The 19,825-nt window shown below is 37.1% G+C and overlaps 1 pseudogene; it reads left to right on the top strand.

The window, feature by feature from the left end:
• The first annotated feature begins 405 nt into the window (after window positions 1-405).
• LOC125101586 (60S ribosomal protein L13-like) lies at window positions 406-18,228 on the top strand (annotated as a pseudogene).
• Window positions 18,229-19,825: the final 1,597 nt, after the last annotated feature.

Raw genomic sequence — 19,825 nt, 5'->3', positions numbered from 1 at the left:
TTAATATCCTCCAGAGATTAAGAACCCTGTTTCCAAGACAAACCAAAATCATGAACAACAAAGGCATAGTGACTGTTTTTCCTTTTGCTAAAACATAAAACCTCTACCTAGTAGAATAGAATTCTGCCTGTTGTGCCAAAGTAGCCATTGGTAAAGGAGCTGCTTCCATTATTTGGAAGGGAGTGGTAATAGTGCAACCACCCAGCACAGTTATTTCCTTTCATTATCCCTTAGAAAAGAACCATCAGTAAACCAGGAGTTCACATTAATAGCACAGTTTTCGCAAGTCACCTCTAGGTGTCAGCTGTTGGTCAGTCAAGGTTAGACAGTCATGGTGTGTCTAGTCAACAGGCAAAGGGAGAAGAGTTTAAGGGAGGCTTCTTGGTGGGACTGGGTCCAAACACTATGGGTTGCAGAGGAGTGCCAGGGACCTTGTCTGAGGCTCCTCTCCTCCTCTCTCTAGCGTGCCAGGCGGGTGGAGCCAGGCAGTGGCGAAGGATTTCCGCCCCTCCCTCGGAGGTCCTCTGGGATCCACGAGGCAGGTGCCCTGACACTACTGCCCAGAAGGCCCCAGTGCCTGAGATAGGAAGTGCAAACAGGGTGAAGAGTGAGTAGTGAGCCACCGGAGTGGCCCCAGTGCCGGCCTTCTACCTGCAGGAGGCAAGGGGTTTTGTGGAGGAGGTTACAACTGTAATCTAAACAAGTAATAAATAAATGGGTAATAAATGAAGCGAGATTTAATGTACAGAGAAGTTAAAATTAGAAGAGGTGAGTCAGCTTGCAGGAAGATGTTGAGTGTAATGGGAATTTAATCAAGCTTCTGCTCAAGAAGCAAATGGTTAGAAGAGAGTCCACCACTGTCTCTTGTGTTGATTTGGTAAAAGCTGCTGTGGCTGAAATAGCTCTCATGCAAAGAGAAAGTCATTAGACTACTGAGTCTAATATTGCTGGCTGTGACAACCAAGAGGTCTATACTGACCTCTATATTTCTGAGTATGGACACCCAAGGTATTTCCTTCTTTCTCGGTATAAAAAGGAAAAAGTAAGGCTGTTAATAAGGGACCCCAATGCAGGAGGGCTGAGGAGTCCTTTCAATTGGGCAAAAGTCATGAGACTATTTTCTTCCCTTTATAATAGTATCCAATTTGTCAGATTTTAGCTAAGAGTTGCACTGCTAGAGACAGTTTTGATATCTAGTTCCTACAGTATCCTATAAGGCTTAAAAATTCTTGAAAGTGTCCCTTGGCTTGTGGCTGTGGGAAGCTTAGAAGCCTGGAGTCTGCTGGAGTTTAAAGAGGAGACCTCAGTAAGTGATTAAATGTACCAAATATTTAGCTTGAGTCTGAATGAACTGAATTTTTTCTTTGAGACTTTGTCACCTTTATTTGCTAACAGTTTAAGAAGGTGGATACATCCTTCACTGCAAGCGGAGAAAAAGAGATCAACATAATGTGTAAGGGTTGTGTTTTTTTGTTTTTTTTTGTTTTTGTTTTTGTTTTTGTGGGAAAATACCACCTGCCAAATCTTCATGGAGGCTTGTGAAAAAAAATAAGAAAGACTATCTAGTCTAGTGGCATCACACTCCAATCACATTATTGTCCTTCCCAAATGAAAGCAAATAAAAATTGGCTTTTGGGGATCCACAGGGATACTATATAGGCACTACAAAAATCAATTATAGTGAAAAACTTACTCTTTGTAGGAATGGAAATTGGAAAGTGTGAAGGTTAAGGAAAACTTGGTGTCAGGAAGTGGAAGTGTTATTGATGTCTCTTTGTGGTCCTAGACAAACCTCTACCCTTGTCCATGAAGTTTCTTCACAGAAAGGATGAGTGTACTACAAGGACTGATACAAGAGACTATAAGGTTTTGAGCCTCACATTCCTCTATGATTGGTTCTATTCCTGCAATAGCTTCAAGATCTAAAGTGTATGGCCTGATATTAGGACAGGGTTTGCTTGGATCAACTTGAATCTTTACTGGGGAAGCTGAATGAATCTGCCTGGTATCTGTTGTGGTTTTTGCCCTAAGTCCTTTAGGGACTTTTTCTAAGAGATTTAAGCTCTCAGTGTCCTAATTTGCTGATTTAAGGGGAAAGACTGTTAGAGGTATTGAATGGTTTCCAATGCTGCCAGTTGAAGGAGAGGTTGAACTGATTTTAAGAATTATTTCCCTTTTTTGGGAAAAAGAGGTGGCAGTGTGCTATTTTTCTAAGGAGTCTCCTCCAAGTATATGGGCAGGCACTGAGTGGACTAGTAAGAAGGAATTCCTGTCCTGAAGAGGGCCTAACTGAAAAGAAAAGGAAAGAGACTTAGAAGATGTGAAGGGTTTATTAGAAATTCCCACCAATGGAATTTTTTCAGTACTCCTACTAAGTAAGGGATTGTTTGAGGATGAATTCAGAGGAGTTGTGCCAGGGTCTGTTAAAATTGTAAGAACCTCACTTCCAATCATTACAGAAGTTTCACCCAGTTGATTAAGGGGTGAAATCAGAAAGACCTCTTGTTTTCTGGGAGCAGAGGGGTTGAGGGCTTTCTGTTAGAGGACTGCCTTTAACGTTTCTGTTTAAGGCAGTCCTTTTTCCAGTGTCTAGATTTTTTACAAACATAGCAAATATTTGTAGGAGAAGCTATTGGTCAAGTTTTTGATTGCCATGGACAATGAGAGGAGGCAGACATCTGTTAGAGTTGTAAATTTAGATTTTATTTGACTTTTGTTAGCTAGTATCCTCAAGGGTTCTAGCTAAATGATTGGCTGGACTGACTAGATCAGGGTAAACATTGTCTCCCATTTCGTCCCAGTTTTTTTTTTTTTCTTTTTTTTACCAGTAGAGAGAATTCACAACAGAAGCCATTTGCAAACACGGAATTGAAGGCCATCTGGGTGGAATCAACATCTAAAGGAAAGCCTGAGTTTTCCTTAAAAACAATTTAAAACGTATTATAGCCGTCATAAACTGGTTTATCAAGCTTTTGAGTATTTGTTTGGATTTTATTCCAGTCAATGGTTTTAGGGAAGACATGGGGAATGGCTTCATGTAAAGTTTTAGCAATCCACCCAACACGTACCCTGTCCTTTGGTAAGATCATTGGAGATAATCGAATGGCATTCAGCTTCAGCATCCACTGTTGAGCTTGACCCTTTCCAACAAGTAGATGGACCAACAGTTAAAGATCAGAGAAACCAGATGATAAGTTTAGATGAAAATATTAAATTTATCAGCAAACTGATGAAGATCTTCAGAAAATCTTGAAAATTCCTTAACCAACTGAGCCACCCAGGTGTCCAGAAAATCTTGAAAATTCCTTAACAATAGCTCTCAATTCAGCCTTCATCTAGGGAGCAAAATGTTCATAACTGTAACTTTTAGATCTACCTTGAAAAGGTCTATTGGAAAAGGACAGTGTGAAGAAGATGAAATAGAAGGCTCTAGAGAGGCCTTGGGATCTTGGGGGTAAAGAGGAAGTTTGGCCATAGAGGGACAAAGAGAAGTAGAAGAGAGAGAGGGAGAGCAACCTGAGGCAGCAGAAGGAGGTGAAGAGAATAATTTTTTAAGACCTTACGATTCTTTTCTAATTCAGATTTTTTCTCTATTAATTTGGAAACAGTATTCTGAAAAGAGGCAATCAGTCTTGAGTTCATTTTAAAGTTTCCAAATACCAATTAAGCATCCCATTTGATTTGTCTGGTTTTAAATCCATGGTTCTTAAGTCTAATTCTGTAGTTCCTTGGGACACCTGGGTGGCTCAGTTGGTTAAGCAGCTGCCTTTGGCTCAGGTCATGATCCCAGCGTCCTGGGATCGAGTCCCACATCGGGCTCCTTGCCCAGCAGGGAGCCTGCTTCTCCCTCTGCCTCTGCCTGCCATTCTGTCTGCCTGTGCTTGCTCTCTCTCCCTCTCTGACAAATAAATAAAATCTTAAAAAAAAAAAGATGTAATACTAATTCTGTGAGTTCCAAGGAGCCACAAAGTGTCCACTGTAATTGCAAATTATCTTTGGAATTTTAGGTTCACTGAGATAAATATTTATAAGAAGAAGGATCATAGTTCTTAAACATAAAACTACCTGGAGTTGCTGAAGGAAGAACCTCTTGAAGAAATTTAGAATAAGAAACCAGTTCAAGAGGTTGGCATTTATTTGGGATCAAGAAATTGCTATTTGGGGTACACAGATTTAGATAGAAGCCCAAACTGTGTCCTCCTTATAGGAGGTGGACTCAGGGGTTTTATGGACATAAAAGAAGATCAATTAAGTTGTTTTTAAAAAGAGTTCATTGTTCTCATAAGCAGAGTTAGATTTATACATCATGTACATCACTACTGGTCAGGCAAAGTGGTCACTAAGAAAAAGTTCATTTTTATCAGTCTTTTCAAATGGGATTTTCTCATTCTTGCTGACTTCTTAGAATGTTGGAATGTGGCCCCGTGCAAAGGTTTAGGAAATAGGACATGCAAGGCAGTTCCTCTGAAATACCTGCTCTAGCTCTGTTTTCATTTTTATTTTATTTTTATTTTATTTGAGACAGAGAGAAAGTGAGAGAGAGAGCACAAGCAGGGTGAAGGGCAGAGCACTAAACAGGCTCTTCACTGAGCAGGGAGCCTGATGTGGGATTTGATCCCAGGACTCCAGGATCATGACGTCACCTGAAGGTAGACACTTAACCCACTGAGCCACCCAGGAGCCCTTCAGCTCTGTTTTTAAAATGGCTGAAATAGGGGTGCCTGTGTCACTCAGTGGGTTAAGCATCTGCCTTTGGCTCAGGTCATGATCTCAGGTTCCTGGGATTGAGCCTCATATCAGGCTCTCTGCTCAGCAGGGAGCCTGCTTCCTTCCTCTCTCTCTGCCTGCCTCTCTGACTACTTGTGATCTCTCTTTCTGTGTCAAATAAATAAATAAAATCTTAAACAAAAAATCTGTGCCCCCAAAATAAATAAATAGATAGATAGATAGATAATAAAATGGTTGAAATATGGAAACATCTCAAATGTGTATTGACTGATGAATGGATAAATATTCCAATATATGTTGGAATATAATTCAGCCACCAAAAAGAATGAAATCTTCCCATTTGCAACAGCATGAATGGATCTAGAATTTCGTATGCTAAATGCAATAAGTCAGTAAGAGAAAGAAAAATACCATATGATTTCACTTATATGTAGAATTTAAGAAACAAAACAGATGAACATATAGGAAGGGGAAAAAAGAGAGAGAGAGAAAATCAGAAATCAGAAAACAGACTTAACTACAGAGAACAAACTGAGGGCTACTAGAGAGGAGGTAAGTGAGGGGATGGGCTAAATGGGTGATTGGGATTAAGGAGGCACTTGTGATGGGCACTGGGAGTTTTATGTAAGTGATGAATCACTAAATTTTATACCTGAAATTTTAAAAAATAAAAATAAAAATAAAAATGGCTCTTCTTGGGGCGCCTGGGTGGCTCAGTGGTTTAAAGCCTCAGCCTTCAGCTCAGGTCATGGTCCCAGGGTCCTGGGATCGAGCCCCACGTCGGGCTCTCTGCTCATGAGGGAGCCTGCTTCCCTTCCTCTGTCTCTGCCTGCCTCTCTGCCTACTTGTGATCCCTCTCTCTGTCAAATAAATTAAGAAAAAAATGGCTCTTCTTATTTCATTTTTCATAGGTAAAGTGGTAGAATTAATTTAAATATACTTAAGAAATGTTATTTAAATATGAGGACTTATTAATAAGTTATGTAACAGAATTAGAGAATAAAATTACTGGGCACTTAAATATACAAAGAAAGGGCAAATATTGGATAGGGGCATAGCATGGGAGATTTATTATATTATCCTATTATTATTTGACAAAATATTTTGTATCTATATTTTTATGATCATCCCCTACCCCATCTTCACTGTTTTTAAGTATTCCTCCATCATTTTTGCCATAAGGTATTACATGTTAATATAATTAGAAGAAAGGACAATGTAATGTGTTTCTCCCAATAGTGTACTTTGTCAAAGTTTAATTTATTTAATATTTTTGATTATTCTAATTTCTAATTAATGGTGTGTTAGTAGTTTTGAGTGAATCCCTTAAGTTCTTGGTGTCATGGGTTCCTATTCATGTTATGTAAGGCATTGGACAGAGAGATACTCTCTTTAGGTAAAAAAACAAAAGGTGAAAGCTAAATATTTTCAAGTGGAACTCACAGTATAAAAAGTTAATGAAATTGATTTTGAATCCCAATCATTTTTATCGTCCTTAGTTATATAAATTAGATTAAACATTCAAAGAAAAAAAGTCTATTGATATCTTATTCCCTGTGGAGCAGATGTCCTTGTCATACAAAAACATTAAACACTAAATAGCAAGACTGTGAAATGTGTCTACATTAACATCATGGTTTTAGAATATTTCTCATGTTATATAATATATTTTACTATGCCAGGCCTTATAGTATAGTGTTTATGTGTACATGTTTCATTCAGACACAACTGGATTTAACATCTGGCCATGTTGTTTACTGTCTGAGTGAGTTGAAGTCTGTCAGTTTACCTTGTCCAAATCATATTCCCCTTTCAGCAATGTTCAGGTAAGAATGTCTACACAAAGGTTATTGTATATTAAATAACATATGTATAAGACTTAAATTTTATGACACATAGTATGTCTTGGTTGTTAAAACACTCTAGTGTCTAAAAGATTCTATAATCTTGAAGATTTTCCAAAAAATATTTAATGATAACCATCTCTAAAATATAATTTTTATTTAAGTCTTTTAGAACTTTAGATAGTGTTATATATTCCCTACACCTATCCCAATGAAAGGTTAATTATATATATATATATATATATATATGATTTTATGTATATATTAAAGATTTTTATTTATTTATTTATTTGAGAAAGTTAAGACAAAACTTCTCAATGTTATAAGACCAAGAAACTTTCTTCCTTATTCTACTTTTTTTTTAATTTATTTTTTAATTAACATATAGTGTATTATTAACCCCAGGGGTACAGGCCAGTGAATTGTCAGGCTTACACACTTCACAACACTCACCATAGCACATACCCTCCCCAATGTCCATAACGCTACCACCCTCTCCCTACCCACTTCCTCCTGGCAACCCTCAGTTTGTTTTGTGAGATTGAGTCACTTATGCTTTTTCTCCCTCCCGATCCCAACTTGTTTCATTTTTTTCCTTCCCAACTCCCCAAATACACCACTTTGCCACACAAATATCTCATACCAGTGAGATCATATAATTTTCTTTCTCTGATTGACTTACTTCACTCAGCATAATACCCTCTAGTTCCATCCATATTGTTGCAAATGGCAAGATTTCATTTTTTGATGGCTGCATAATATTCCATTGTGTGTGTGTGTTGTGTGTGTGTATGTGTGTGTATATATATATATATATATATATATATATATATATATATATCACTTCTTCTTTATCCATTCGTCTGTTTATGGGCATCTAGGTTCTTTCCATAGTTTAGCTATTGTGGACATTGCTGCTATAAACATTCAGGTGCATTCTTCAGATCACTATATTTGTATCCTTAGGGTAAATACCCAATAGTGTGATCACTGGGTCATGGGGTACCTCTATTTTCAACGTTATGAGGAACTTCCATGCTGTTTTCCAGAGTGGCTGCAGCAACTTGTATTCCCACCAATAGTGTAGGAGGATTCCCCTTTCTCCACATCCTCACCAGCATCTGTCATTTCCTGACTTGTTAATTTTAGCAATTCTGACTAGTGTGAGGTGATATCTCATGGTTTTGATTTGTACTTCCCTGATGCCGTGTGATATGGAGCACTTTTTCATGTGTCTGTTGGCCATCTGGATGTCTTCTTTGCAGAAATGTCTGTTCGTGTCTTCTGCCCATTTCTTGATTGGATTATTTGTTCTTTGGGTGTTGAGTTTGCTAAGTTCTTTATAGATTTTGGACACTAGCCCTTTATCTGATATGTCATTTGCAAATATCTTCTCCCATTCTGTCAGTTGTCTTTTAGTTTTGTTAACTGTTTCCTTTGCTGTGCAAAAGCTTTTGATCTTGATAAAATCCCAATAGTTCATTTTTGCCCTTGCTTCCTTGCCTTTGGCAATATTCCTAGGAAGATGTTGCTGCTGCTGAGGTCAAAGAGATTGCTGCCTGTGTTCTCCTCAAGGATTTTGATGGATTCCTTTCTCCATTGAGAAATGGAGAAATGGATGGTCCTTCATGCATTTTGAGTCTATTTTCGTGTGTGATGTAAAGAAATGGTCCAATTTCATTTTTCTGCATGTGGCTGTCCAATTTTCCCAACACCATTTATTGAAGAGGCTGTCTTTTTTCCATGGGACATTCTTTCCTGCTTTGTCGAAGATTAGTTGACCATAGAGTTGAGGGTCTATTTCTGGGCTTTCTATTCAGTTCCAGTGATCTATGTGTCTTTTTTGTGCCAGTACCATACTGCCTTGATGATGACAGCTTTGTAATAGAGCTTGAAGTCTGGAATTGTGATGCCACCAACTTTGGCTTTCTTTTTCAACATTTCTCTGGATATTCGAGGTCTGTTCTGGTTCCATATAAATTTTAGGATTATTTGTTCCATTTCTTTGAAAAAAAATGATGGTATTTTGGTAGGGATTGCATTAAACTTGTAGATTGCTTTAGGTAGCATAGACATTTTCACAATATTTGTTCTTCCAATCCATGAGCATGTAACATTTTTCCATTTCTTTGTGTCTTCCTCAATTTCTTTCATGAGTACTTTATAGTTTTCTGAGTATAGATTCTTTGCCTCTTTGGTTAGGCTTATTCCTAGATATCTTATGGTTTTGGTTGCAGTTGTAAATGGGATTGACTCCTTAATTTCTCTTTCTTCTGTCTTGCTGTTGGTATATAGAAATGCCACTGATTTCTGAGCACTGATTTTATATCCTGACACTTTACCAAATTCCTGTACAAATTCTAGCAGATTTGGAGTGGAGTCTTTTGAGCTTTCCACATATAGTATTATACCATCTGCAAAGAGTGATAGTTTGACTTCTTCTTTGCCAATTTAGATTCCTTTAATTTCTTTTTGTTGTCTATTTGCTGAGGCTAGGACTTCTAGTACTATGTTGAATAGCAGTGGTGATAATGGCCATCCCTGCCATGTTCCTGACCTTAGCAGAAAAGCTCTCAGTTTTTCTCCACTGAGAATGATATTTGCTGTGGGTTTCTTTTCTTTGTTTTTTGTTTGTTTGTTTGTTTTTTAATAAATGGCTTTGATGATATTGAGGTATGTACTCTCTATCCCTACACTTTTGAGAATGATATTTGTTGTGGGTTTTTTATAAATGGCTTTGATGATATTGAGGTATGTACTCTATCCCTACACTTTGAAGAGTTTTGATAGAGAAAGGATTCTGTACTTTGTCAAATGCTTTTTCAGCATCTATTGAGAGTATCATATGGTTCTTGTTCTTTCTTTTATTAATGTGTTGTATCACATTGATTGATTTGCGGATGTTGAACCAACCTTGCAGCTCTGGAATAAATCCCACTTGGTTATGGTGAATAATCCTTTTAATGAACTATTGGATCCTATTGGCTAGTATTTTGGTGAGAATTTTCACATCTGTGTTCATCAAGGATATTGGTCTATAATTCTCTTTTTTGATGGGGTCTTTGTCTGGTTTTGGGATAAAGGTAATGCTGACCTTATAAAATGAGTTTGGAAGTTTTCTTTTCATTTCTATTTTTTGAAACAGTTTCAGGAGTATAAGTATTAATTCTTCTTTAAATATTTGGTTGACTTCCCCTGGAAAGCTGTCTGGCTCTGGACTCTAGTTTGTTGAGATATTATTGATCACTGATTCAATCTCCTTACTGGTTATGGATCTGCTCAGGTTTTCTATTTCTTCCTGGTTCAGTTTTGGTAGTTTATATGTCTCTAGGAATGCATCCATTTCTTTCAGATTGTCAAATTTGATCATGTATAGTTGCTCATAATATGTTCATAAAATTGTATTTCTTTGGTGTTGGTTGTGATCTCCCTCTTCCATTCATGATTTTATTTATTTGGGTCCTTTTTCTTTTCTTTTTGACAAGTCTGGCCAGAGGTTTATCAATCTTATTAATTCTTTCAAAGAACCAGCTACTACTTTCATTGATTTGTTCTACTGGTTTTTGTTTGTTTGTTTGTTTGTTTGTTTTGTTTTGTTTTGTTTTGGTTTTGGTTTTGGTTTTGGTTTCTATTTCATTGATTTGTGCTCTGATCTTTATGATTTCTGTTCTCCTGCTGGGTTAAGCTTTCGTTGTTGTTCTTTCTCAGCTACTTTAGGTGTAGGGTTAGGTTGTGTACTTGAGACCTTTCTTGTTTCTTGAGAAAGGCTTGTATCATTATATATTTTCCTCTCAGGACTGCCTTGGCTGTGTCCCACAGATTTTTGAACAGTTGTGTTTTCATTATCATTTGTTTCCATGAATTTTTTCAATTCTTCTTCAATTTCCTGGTTGACCCATTCGTTCTTTAGTAGGATGCTCTTTAGCCTCCATGTATTTGGGTTCTTTCCAACTTTCCTCTTGTGATTTAGTTCTAGCTTCAGAGCACTGTGGTCTGAAAATATGCAGGGAGTGATGCCAATCTTTTGGTACCAGTTGAGACCTGATTTGTGACCCAAGATGTGATTTATTTTGGAGAATGTTCCATGTGCAGTAGAGAAGAATGTGTATTCTGTTGCTTTGGGATGGAATGTTCTGAATATATCTGTGATGTCCATCTGGTCCACTGTGTCATTTAAAGCCTTTATTTCCTTTTTGATCTTTTGCTTGGATGATCTGTCCATTTCAGTGAGGGGACTGTAAAGTCTCCTACTGTTATTGTATTATTGTCGATTAGTTTCTTCGATTTTGTTATTAAGTGGTTTATATAGTTGGCTTCTCCCATGTAAAGGGCATAGATATTTAAAATTGTTATATCTCCTTGTTTGACAGACCCTTTGGATATGATATAGTGTCCTTCCTCATCTCTTATTATTGTCTTTGGCTTAAAATCTGATTGATCTGTTATAAGGATTGTTACCCCAGCTTTCTTTTGATGTCCATTAGCAAAGTAAATTGGTTTTCACCCCCTCACTTTAAATCTGGAGTTGTCTTTGGGTCTAAAATGAGTTTCTTATAGAAGCATATTGATGGGTTTTGGTTTTTTATCCATTCTGATACTCTGTGTCTTTTGATTGGGGCTTTTGGCCCATTTACATTTAGGGTAACTATTGAAAGATATGAATTTAGTGCCATTGTATTGCCCATAAAGTGACTGTTACTGTATATTGTCTCTGTTCCTTTCTGGTGTACTACTTTTAGGCTCTCTCTTTGCTTAGAGGACCCTTTTCAGTATTTTGTGTAGGGCTTGTTTGGTGTTTACAAATTCTTTTAGTTTTTGTTTGTCCTGGGAGCTTTTTATCTCTCCTTCTATTTTTATTGATAGCCTATCAATAGATAGCCTAGAATATAGTATTCTTGGCTGCATGTTTTTCTCATTTAGTACTTTGAATATATTATGTCAGTTTTTGGGGGCCTGCCAGGTCTCTGTGGATAAGTCTGATACCAATCTAATATATTTACCATTGTATGTTACAGACTTCTTGTCCCGAGCTTATTCCCTTTGCCATATTAGGGAAATTCTCTACAATAATTCTCTCCAATTTACCTTCTGCCCCTGCTCTCTTTTCTTTTGGAATCTCAATTATTCTAATATTGTTTCATCTTATGGTATCACTTATCTCTCAAATTCTCCCCTCATGGTCCAGTCATTTGTCTCTCCTTTGCTCAGCTTCTTTATTCTCCATCATTTGGTCTGCTATATTACTAATTCTCTCTTCTGCCTCATTTATCCTAGCAGTAAGAGCCTCCATTTTTTATTGCACCTCATTAATATCTTTTTTTATTTCAGCTTGGTTAGATTTTAGTTCCTTCAGTTCTCCAGAAAGGGCTTTTATTTTTCCAGACAGGGTTTCTCTAATATCTTCCGTGCCTTTTTCGAGCCCAGCTAGCACCTTGAGAATCATCATTCTGAACTCTAGATCTGACATATTGTCAATGTCCGTATTGATTAGGTTACTTGCCTTCAGTACTGCCTCTTGTTTTTTGTTTTGTTTTGTTTTGTGGTGAGTTTTTCTGCCTTGTCATTTTATCCAGGTAAGAATATATGAACAAGAGAATAAAATACTAAAAAAGTGGCAAAGACCCCAGAAAAATGTTTGCTAACCAAATCAGAAGAGGCCCCAAATCAGGGGAAGAAGAAAGGGGATAAAAAGAAGTTTAAATGTTTTTTTTTAAATAATTAAACATATGTACTAGACTGGTGAATAGAACAGAGCCACCCACTTGATTTTGGATGTATTTTGGTCTCTTAGAAGAAACTACATCCTAAAATTTTAAAGAAAGAAAAACATATATATATATATATATATATATATATATATATATATGGGTAAACATGCTGAAGGAATAAAGTATGACTATAAAGATGAAAATTAAAAAAAAAAACAATTCTAAAAAAAGAATTGATAAGTTGGTTGGAAAATGAAAGAAAAAGAAAGTGGAGAGAATTTGCTCAGGCTGGAGACTAGAACAAAGCCCTGTGCTAGATTTAGGGTATATTTTGATCTATTAGAAGACATTGTATCTCAAAAGTTTTTTAGAAGAAAAAACCCTATATGTATACAAAAATAAATAAATAAATAAAGTTAGATACAATGAAGGATAAAATATGAATTTTATAATTCATTATTCATATTCATAATGAATTATTCATGAATAATTCATATTCATAATAATGAAGGCTTAAAAAATTTTAGAAGGGTATTGTTAAGATAAACTAGTTAAAAATGTTCAAAGTGGAGAGAGGAAATGTTAAAAAAATTAGAATAAGAAAAACAAAATTAAAAAAATTTAATTAACTTTGCAAGACTAAATAATCATGGGGAGAAAACCATCAGTTCCATGCTTTGTTTTCCCTTCCTCTGGAATTCTGCTGTTCTCCTTGATCAGTGAGCTTGGTCTTGGCTGGATGTTCTTACTGATCTTCTGGGGGATATGCCTATTGTAGAGATTCTCAAATGTCTTTGTCCCAGGGAAATTGTGCTGCCCTTGCCAGGTGCCAGGCTAAGTAATCCGCTTGGGCTTGCTCTTTCTTGGGAGCTTTTGTTCCCTGAATGCTTTTCATAGAGCTCTGCAGGACAGGATGAAAATAGTGACCTCCCAATCTCTCGCCAGGGGTAGCCAAGAGCTCAGGGCCCATTCCTCAGTGCACCCTCAGAGAAAAGCAGTCAATCACTCCTTTTTCCCTGGTCTCCAGCCTCCCTCCAAGCTCACCAGCCTGTGACTGAGCATTTCCATCTCTGGCACACAGCCCCGTTTGGAGTTTCCAAACGTAGCAGATTCCTGCCATTCTGCTCTTCCAGCAGATAAAGGTGGAACTCCCTGGATCTGCCACTTGTAGTGTCCCTTTCAGAAAGTGGTTGATTTTCTGTTTCCATAATTGCTGCTCTTCTTCTCTTCGATCTCCTGTTAGGTTTGTAGGTGTTTGAAATGGTTTGATAACTATCTAACTGAATTCCTGCGACCTGATGTCATCTCAGTCTGCTACTCCTCTGCCATCTTGACTTCTCCCTCCCTTATTCTACTTTTGTGTGTGGGTGCGTGGTAGTAGTTATAACTATAATCATATTATGGAAAGGCTAAAACCACACTTAGTTGTCTTGCTCCCCTATTCAAACCCTGCAAAGTTTTTTCATCACACCAGAGTAAAAATCAGTTTCCCCACGATTTACAAAGAACTACATGATTAAGCTCCTGGTCTTCTCTCTTTCTTTATTTTCTGATTTTCCTCAGGTTCATTCCACTTAAACCACACAGAGTGCTTCTGCCCCAAGAATTTTCCCATATTGTCATCAATATGTGAAATACAGTTTTTTTCTCAGATAGTTGCAACTTTATTCCATTCTCTCCTCAAAATTCACTCTACCATTCTATCCATAATGGCACTCCTGTGAAATTATCTTGTTCCTACTTCCTTTATATTTTTTTTCTAGTATTCATCACATACTACCTGAAAATTATACCCAATAATTATATCATCAATTTCTGTGTCACACCCAAATCAGAAAAACAATCACTTAGGGCTCTCTTGTTTATTTCTATTATCCATCAGTATGTAAAATATGATCAACATATAGTAAAACTCAAATATTTCTGAAATATTTAGCACACAGCTTACCAGAATTAGGAACTTAAAAGTTAAACCTAAAACAAATAAATATACTATTTTTAAAAAGATTTTATTTATTCATGAGAGAATGAAAAGCAGAGGTAGAGGGAGAAGCAGGCTCCCTGCTGAGCAAAGAGCGAGAGGCAGGACCTTATTCCAGGACCCTGGGATCATGACCTAAGCCAAAGGCAGACACTTAACTGACTGAGCCACCCAGGCATCCATAAATACAGTATAAAGTAATTTAAATAAAATCAGTTTTGAGTTATCTATATTTTATGTTATCTATAAATTAGGTGTGATTAAGTTAGTTCTTCTAATATTGATTTTGAAGTAACAAAAATCTATCTTTTTGTAACGCATCTGATGAGAAAGATGGAACTAAGAAAAGATGGGGAAATTATATCTTGACTTATTCCTAAAATAATAAAGGAATAGAAAGAAAAAAAAATATTGTAAAGAGTACTAAAGACACTATACCCAAATGCTTTTTTTGTTTAAAGTGTTCAAAGACTCTTTTTGGTTCTAATTAGTAGAAATTAAATCTGAATTATTTTTCTTTGCATCTCTTCTCTTATTGACAGTAGTTATTTTGGTAATACAACATACAATTACTCAGCTCTAAATTGCTTTTTTTTTCCCCCCATCCCAGGTAACTCAGGATTATTAGGAAAAGCAGGGTTATAAAACATAACATACTTGGGGAGCCGGGGTGGCTCAGTGGGTTAAGCCTCTGCCTTCAGCTCAGGTCATGATCTCAGGGTCCTGGGATCAAGCCCCACATTGGGGTCTCTGCTCAGCGGGGAGCCTGTTTTCCCCTTCTCTCTCTGCCTGCCTCTGTGCCCACTTGTGATCTCCTCTCTCTCTTTTAAATAAATAAATAAAATCTTAAGGAAAAAAAAATAACATACTCTAAATTCTTTTTGAAATCAATCAGATAATTAATGTTATTTTTTTTTCCTCTCCCACATACTACACAGTTGAAGTATCTGCTGTTAAGTGTAAGTTTCAAATGCTAACTCTACACATCTGATGAGTCTAGGGATTTAAACAGTTATTATAAAAAACTGACATGTTCTTATGAAAACCAGAATTCAGTCTCTTACCTTCTATTTATTCAAAGGCTAAATTTTACAACTGTGTTATCACCACCAACTGAAGTTGATTTAAGAGACACAATCTCTTTTTTTTTTTTTTAAGGCATGACTTCCATAATAATTGATGCAAGAGAGACCCCTAGCAGCATCTGCACATGCTGAACTCTTAAATCAATGATGCTGGCTTCATTCCCAACTAACAGGTGTACCTACATTTATTCATCCTTTTGTGCCACCAAGAAAGGAAATACAACATCAGGGGCATTCACCCTGACGTCTCCAAATATTCATGATATGATGTAATGTTTGCAAAAATATAGGTAGTGCTTCACTTTTTCACCCTGCACTGTTTAGCCAACCCAAATGGATGGAGTCATAGGTGGCAATAAAGCACAACATGGATGCTAGTCAGGATGAAATAATATTTGGCTGAAAACCACAATATTTAAAGTGAAAACCCTGACCATTTACCTTCTCCAGTCACAGATTTGCAAAAGATATATGCAGAAGAGCTGTACAAGACAAAAATCTTCCTATTTTAAAAAATGAGACATCATACCTCAAATTTGTCAGCAATCCTCAGTAGCCACTGGGTGTAGTTGGAAGAAATGGGTTTGGTGGTCTCTGGGTGTCCAGGATCTGGAATGTCTAGACTGACACATGAAAGAGAAGAGAGGTAATCCCAAAGTGAGATATCAGGGAGGGGAAAAGCAATGATATACACACCTGTAACAGTTAAATCTGTACCTCAAATCTCCTCTGGGATCAGGTTTCTAACTGAACAATCAAGGGCAGCCTGAGATCTTGTCATACTACAATTTTTACAGGGATATTACAAAGAGAGACAAGAGAATGATAGATTTCCACATTATCAGTGGCCCGATACTTACCGTTCACATGAGCTGATATGTTTTTCCCACAAAGGATGGAAGAGAGAAGGAAGCTTACTTTCTTTAGATGCCAAACATTTCCCCACATTTTGTTCTTCATTTTTAACTCACTGGGCTTAAAAGTCAGACTGTTTTCAGCCAGAAATGTTTTATCTGTGAAGGAAGAGGCTCAACAGAGTAGAGTATCAAAACGTTCTTATATAAGCCTTTCCGTATTCCTTTATTCTCACTGGTCTAATATGCATATTCATCTAGAACAATGGCATATGTGTTTTAGACATAGATCCCTCTGAAATGGACAGTGAAATTTACTTTAAGAACATACAAGTTATAGAATAAAATTTTAAACTTCAAGGGCCCATCTTGATGTATGCTAACACATTTGTCCATCCAAGCTCACTCAAAGGGTTACACAGTGGTTGCTATATAATAGCATGATGCCAGTCATAAGGACAGCTTCAAATTTGTCCCTACCCCACAAACTTTGACAGTGGGAACCTCTCACATTTTCAAGTGAATCTGTTGATTCCACTGTGAAATTAAGGTTCCACAATATATATAAAAGCATCTGACCCACTCACTTATTCTGCTCAGTGCAAGCCAGAAAGATTTCACTTGGTGCCTTTTGAGGTTTGCTTCTCTCAATTAGCAGCCCTATCATCTCCTCTAGAGCTTGTTCTCTTTCACTCCACTGAATTACCCCAACTCTAATTTTGTCTTAGGGGCAAGAAGAGATATAAGAATAGAATACCACCATTCTATGAAAAAGAAAATTAAAACAATGAAATAATTTCAAAATCATATGCAACAGTTGCCTAGAATGCTCACACCAATTTCTTCTTAAAATATCATTTTTCAGCAAATTAATGTTTCTAGAATCTATCCCATGTGATCATCCCATGTGGCTCCATGGGCCATTCCTTTCCACATTATACACATGCTTTCTGCTCCAAAGTAACAGGAGAGGTTTCTATAAGAGGTTCACAGGTTAGCCCAGGTTAGCTATACAGGTTGCTGTATAGCAAGATGTAATGAAATATCTATGTCCTATTCTCAAGAGGCTTGTATAGTTTATGTGACATTATCTATAAATTATCTTTGTTTTTCCTAAGCAATCCTAATCCAGGGACATTAAGAATACTTCATAGATAATGACTTGTATCATTAATCTATTTCCCCAGACATTCAATTATCATATTTACAAGGTCATGTGCCTTTTTTTTCTTTCCTCTGAAGTATTCCCTTGTCCATTAATCATAGAAGAAACTGATCACACTGGAGAAGGTTGGGCCTGGGCTCTGGGGGAAGGCAAGCAACTGCGTCTAGCTGGAGCCTGGGCCTTGACTCACTGCCATCTCCACTGCCCATAGCCCCATAGGCAGAAGCCACAGTGTCCAGTTAGAATGGCATGATCTTGAAGCCCCACTGCCACAAGAACTGACAGATGTGCATGGCTATGGGTTCAACCAGCCTGCAAGAAAGATCTGCAGACACAAGTCCTGGCAAGCCAAGGTATGCCCCATTGTCTTGCACCCTCCCTTCTAAGACCTGTCTGGCCAGTTGTGAGGTGTCCCACTATGAGTATCACACCAAAGTGTGAGCTGGAAGGGGCTTCAGCTAGGAAGAGTTATGGGTAGCTGGCATCCACAAGAAGGTGGCATGGACCATTGGTATCTCAGTGGATCCAAGAAGGTGGAACAAATCCACTGATTCCATGCAGCCCAATGTGCAATGGCTGAACTAGTACCACTCCAAGCTTACCCTCTTCCCCAGGAAGCTCTCCACCCCTAAGAAAGGAGACAGCTCTGCTGAAGAACTCAAACTGGCCACAGAGCTGACAGGACCAGTCATGCACATGCCAAGTGTGTATAAAAAGAAGAAAAACAGAGTCATTACAGAGGAAGAGAATAACTTCAAGGCATTGGTCAATGTTTGCATAAACCATCCTGATGTGTGGCTCTTTGCATCTGAGTAAAAAGGGCCAAGGAAGCTGCAGAACAGGATGCTAAAAAGAAAAATTAAAGTGTCATTGGCACCTTGTAATTAAAACAAGAAAGAAAGAAAGAAAGAAAGAAGAGAAAGAAAGAAAGAAGAGAAAGAAAGAAAGAAAGAGAGAAAGAAAAAGAAAAAAAGGAAGAAAGAAAAAAGAAATTGATCACAGATCAACTTGTTATAATTTTTTTTCTGCCTAGTCTAGATATTGGTCATATCTAGTTGCCATTCCTTGGTATTTACTAAGGATGCATGTATAATGATTTGAAGGGATATATGCACCCTGATGATTATAGCAGCATTATCAGCAATAGCCAAATTATGGAAAGATCCTAAATGTCCATCAACTGATGAATGGATAAAGAAAATGTGAGAAAAAAGAATGAAATCTTTCCACTTGCAACAATGTGGATGGAGCTAGAATATATTATGCTAAGTGAAAAAAGTCAGTCAGAGAAAGACAAATACTATATGATTTCACTCAAATATGGAATTTAAGAAGCAAAACAGATGACCATATGGGAAGGGGGGGAATAAGAGAGGCAAACCAAAAATAGACTCTTACTGAGGGTTCCTGGAGGGGAGGTAAGCAAGGAGATGGGTTAGGGTGATGGGGTGATGGGTGATGGGGATTAAGGAGGGCATTTGCATTATGCACTGGCTGTTGTATGTAAATGATGAATCACTAAACCTTACACCTGAAACTAGTATTACACTGTATATTAACTAACTGAAATTTACATAAAAACCTGGAAGAAAAATTTTTTAAATGTACATTTTAATTTATATTTATATTTATGACCATATCATTCCATAGGTCTTTTGATATTCTTTGACAAGCTCTTTCACTTTTTTCCTCCAGCATTCACAGTTATTTGAGCCTATTTATAGGTATTGATGGAGACACTTATTTTCATCTGTAATTTTCTATAGCCAAGTTCACATTTCCCAGCTGATCCATTTCCATAAGAATTTCTACATATGTTTAAAATCAGAACATCATACGAACTACAACTAAGTTTCCAAAAATATTTTCTTGTCCCATAGGTCATCACCGAGATAATCAGAACCAACTCTTACTTGCATTTGTGGCTTATGTTATATTTCTGTTGGACTGTGCTGATCTACTTCTACCAGGTTTGTTAACAATAGCAAATGAATATAATTTTTGCTACCTTTCTTTTAGCCTTACATTTGCTATTAATCCACTTAAACTGTTTCCCTTAGTCAATTTCTATTTGCTCCAAATTTTATTGGTAACACTTACCCCAAATAATTTGCCTGAAATCTTTCACTAGTTTATATTGAGTAAAAACCATCAAATGTCTTATTCTTACTGTATTTTTCTACCCTGTTATTTTCCTACTAAAATATTTCAATTTATTGGACTGAAAGACAATGATCATTGCACCAATCTGAGTAGACATAAATATATCATATTGTCCAGTCAGATTATCAGACATAACCTTACCCAGCACCAAGCTTTACCCAGTCAAAGCAGACAGAAGGCTAAGGTTTTGTATGTGGCACCCTAAGCCTTTTCTTCCCACATTGGACATGTGTCCTATGGTCCAGAGTAATGGATGAGGTCTCTAATATGTTTTATTGGTCATCTCATATAGCAAGG

Source organism: Lutra lutra, chromosome 6, assembly GCF_902655055.1.
Source record: "Lutra lutra chromosome 6, mLutLut1.2, whole genome shotgun sequence".
Lineage (NCBI taxonomy): Eukaryota > Metazoa > Chordata > Mammalia > Carnivora > Mustelidae > Lutra > Lutra lutra.
This window is presented reverse-complemented; position numbering and strand designations above follow the sequence as displayed.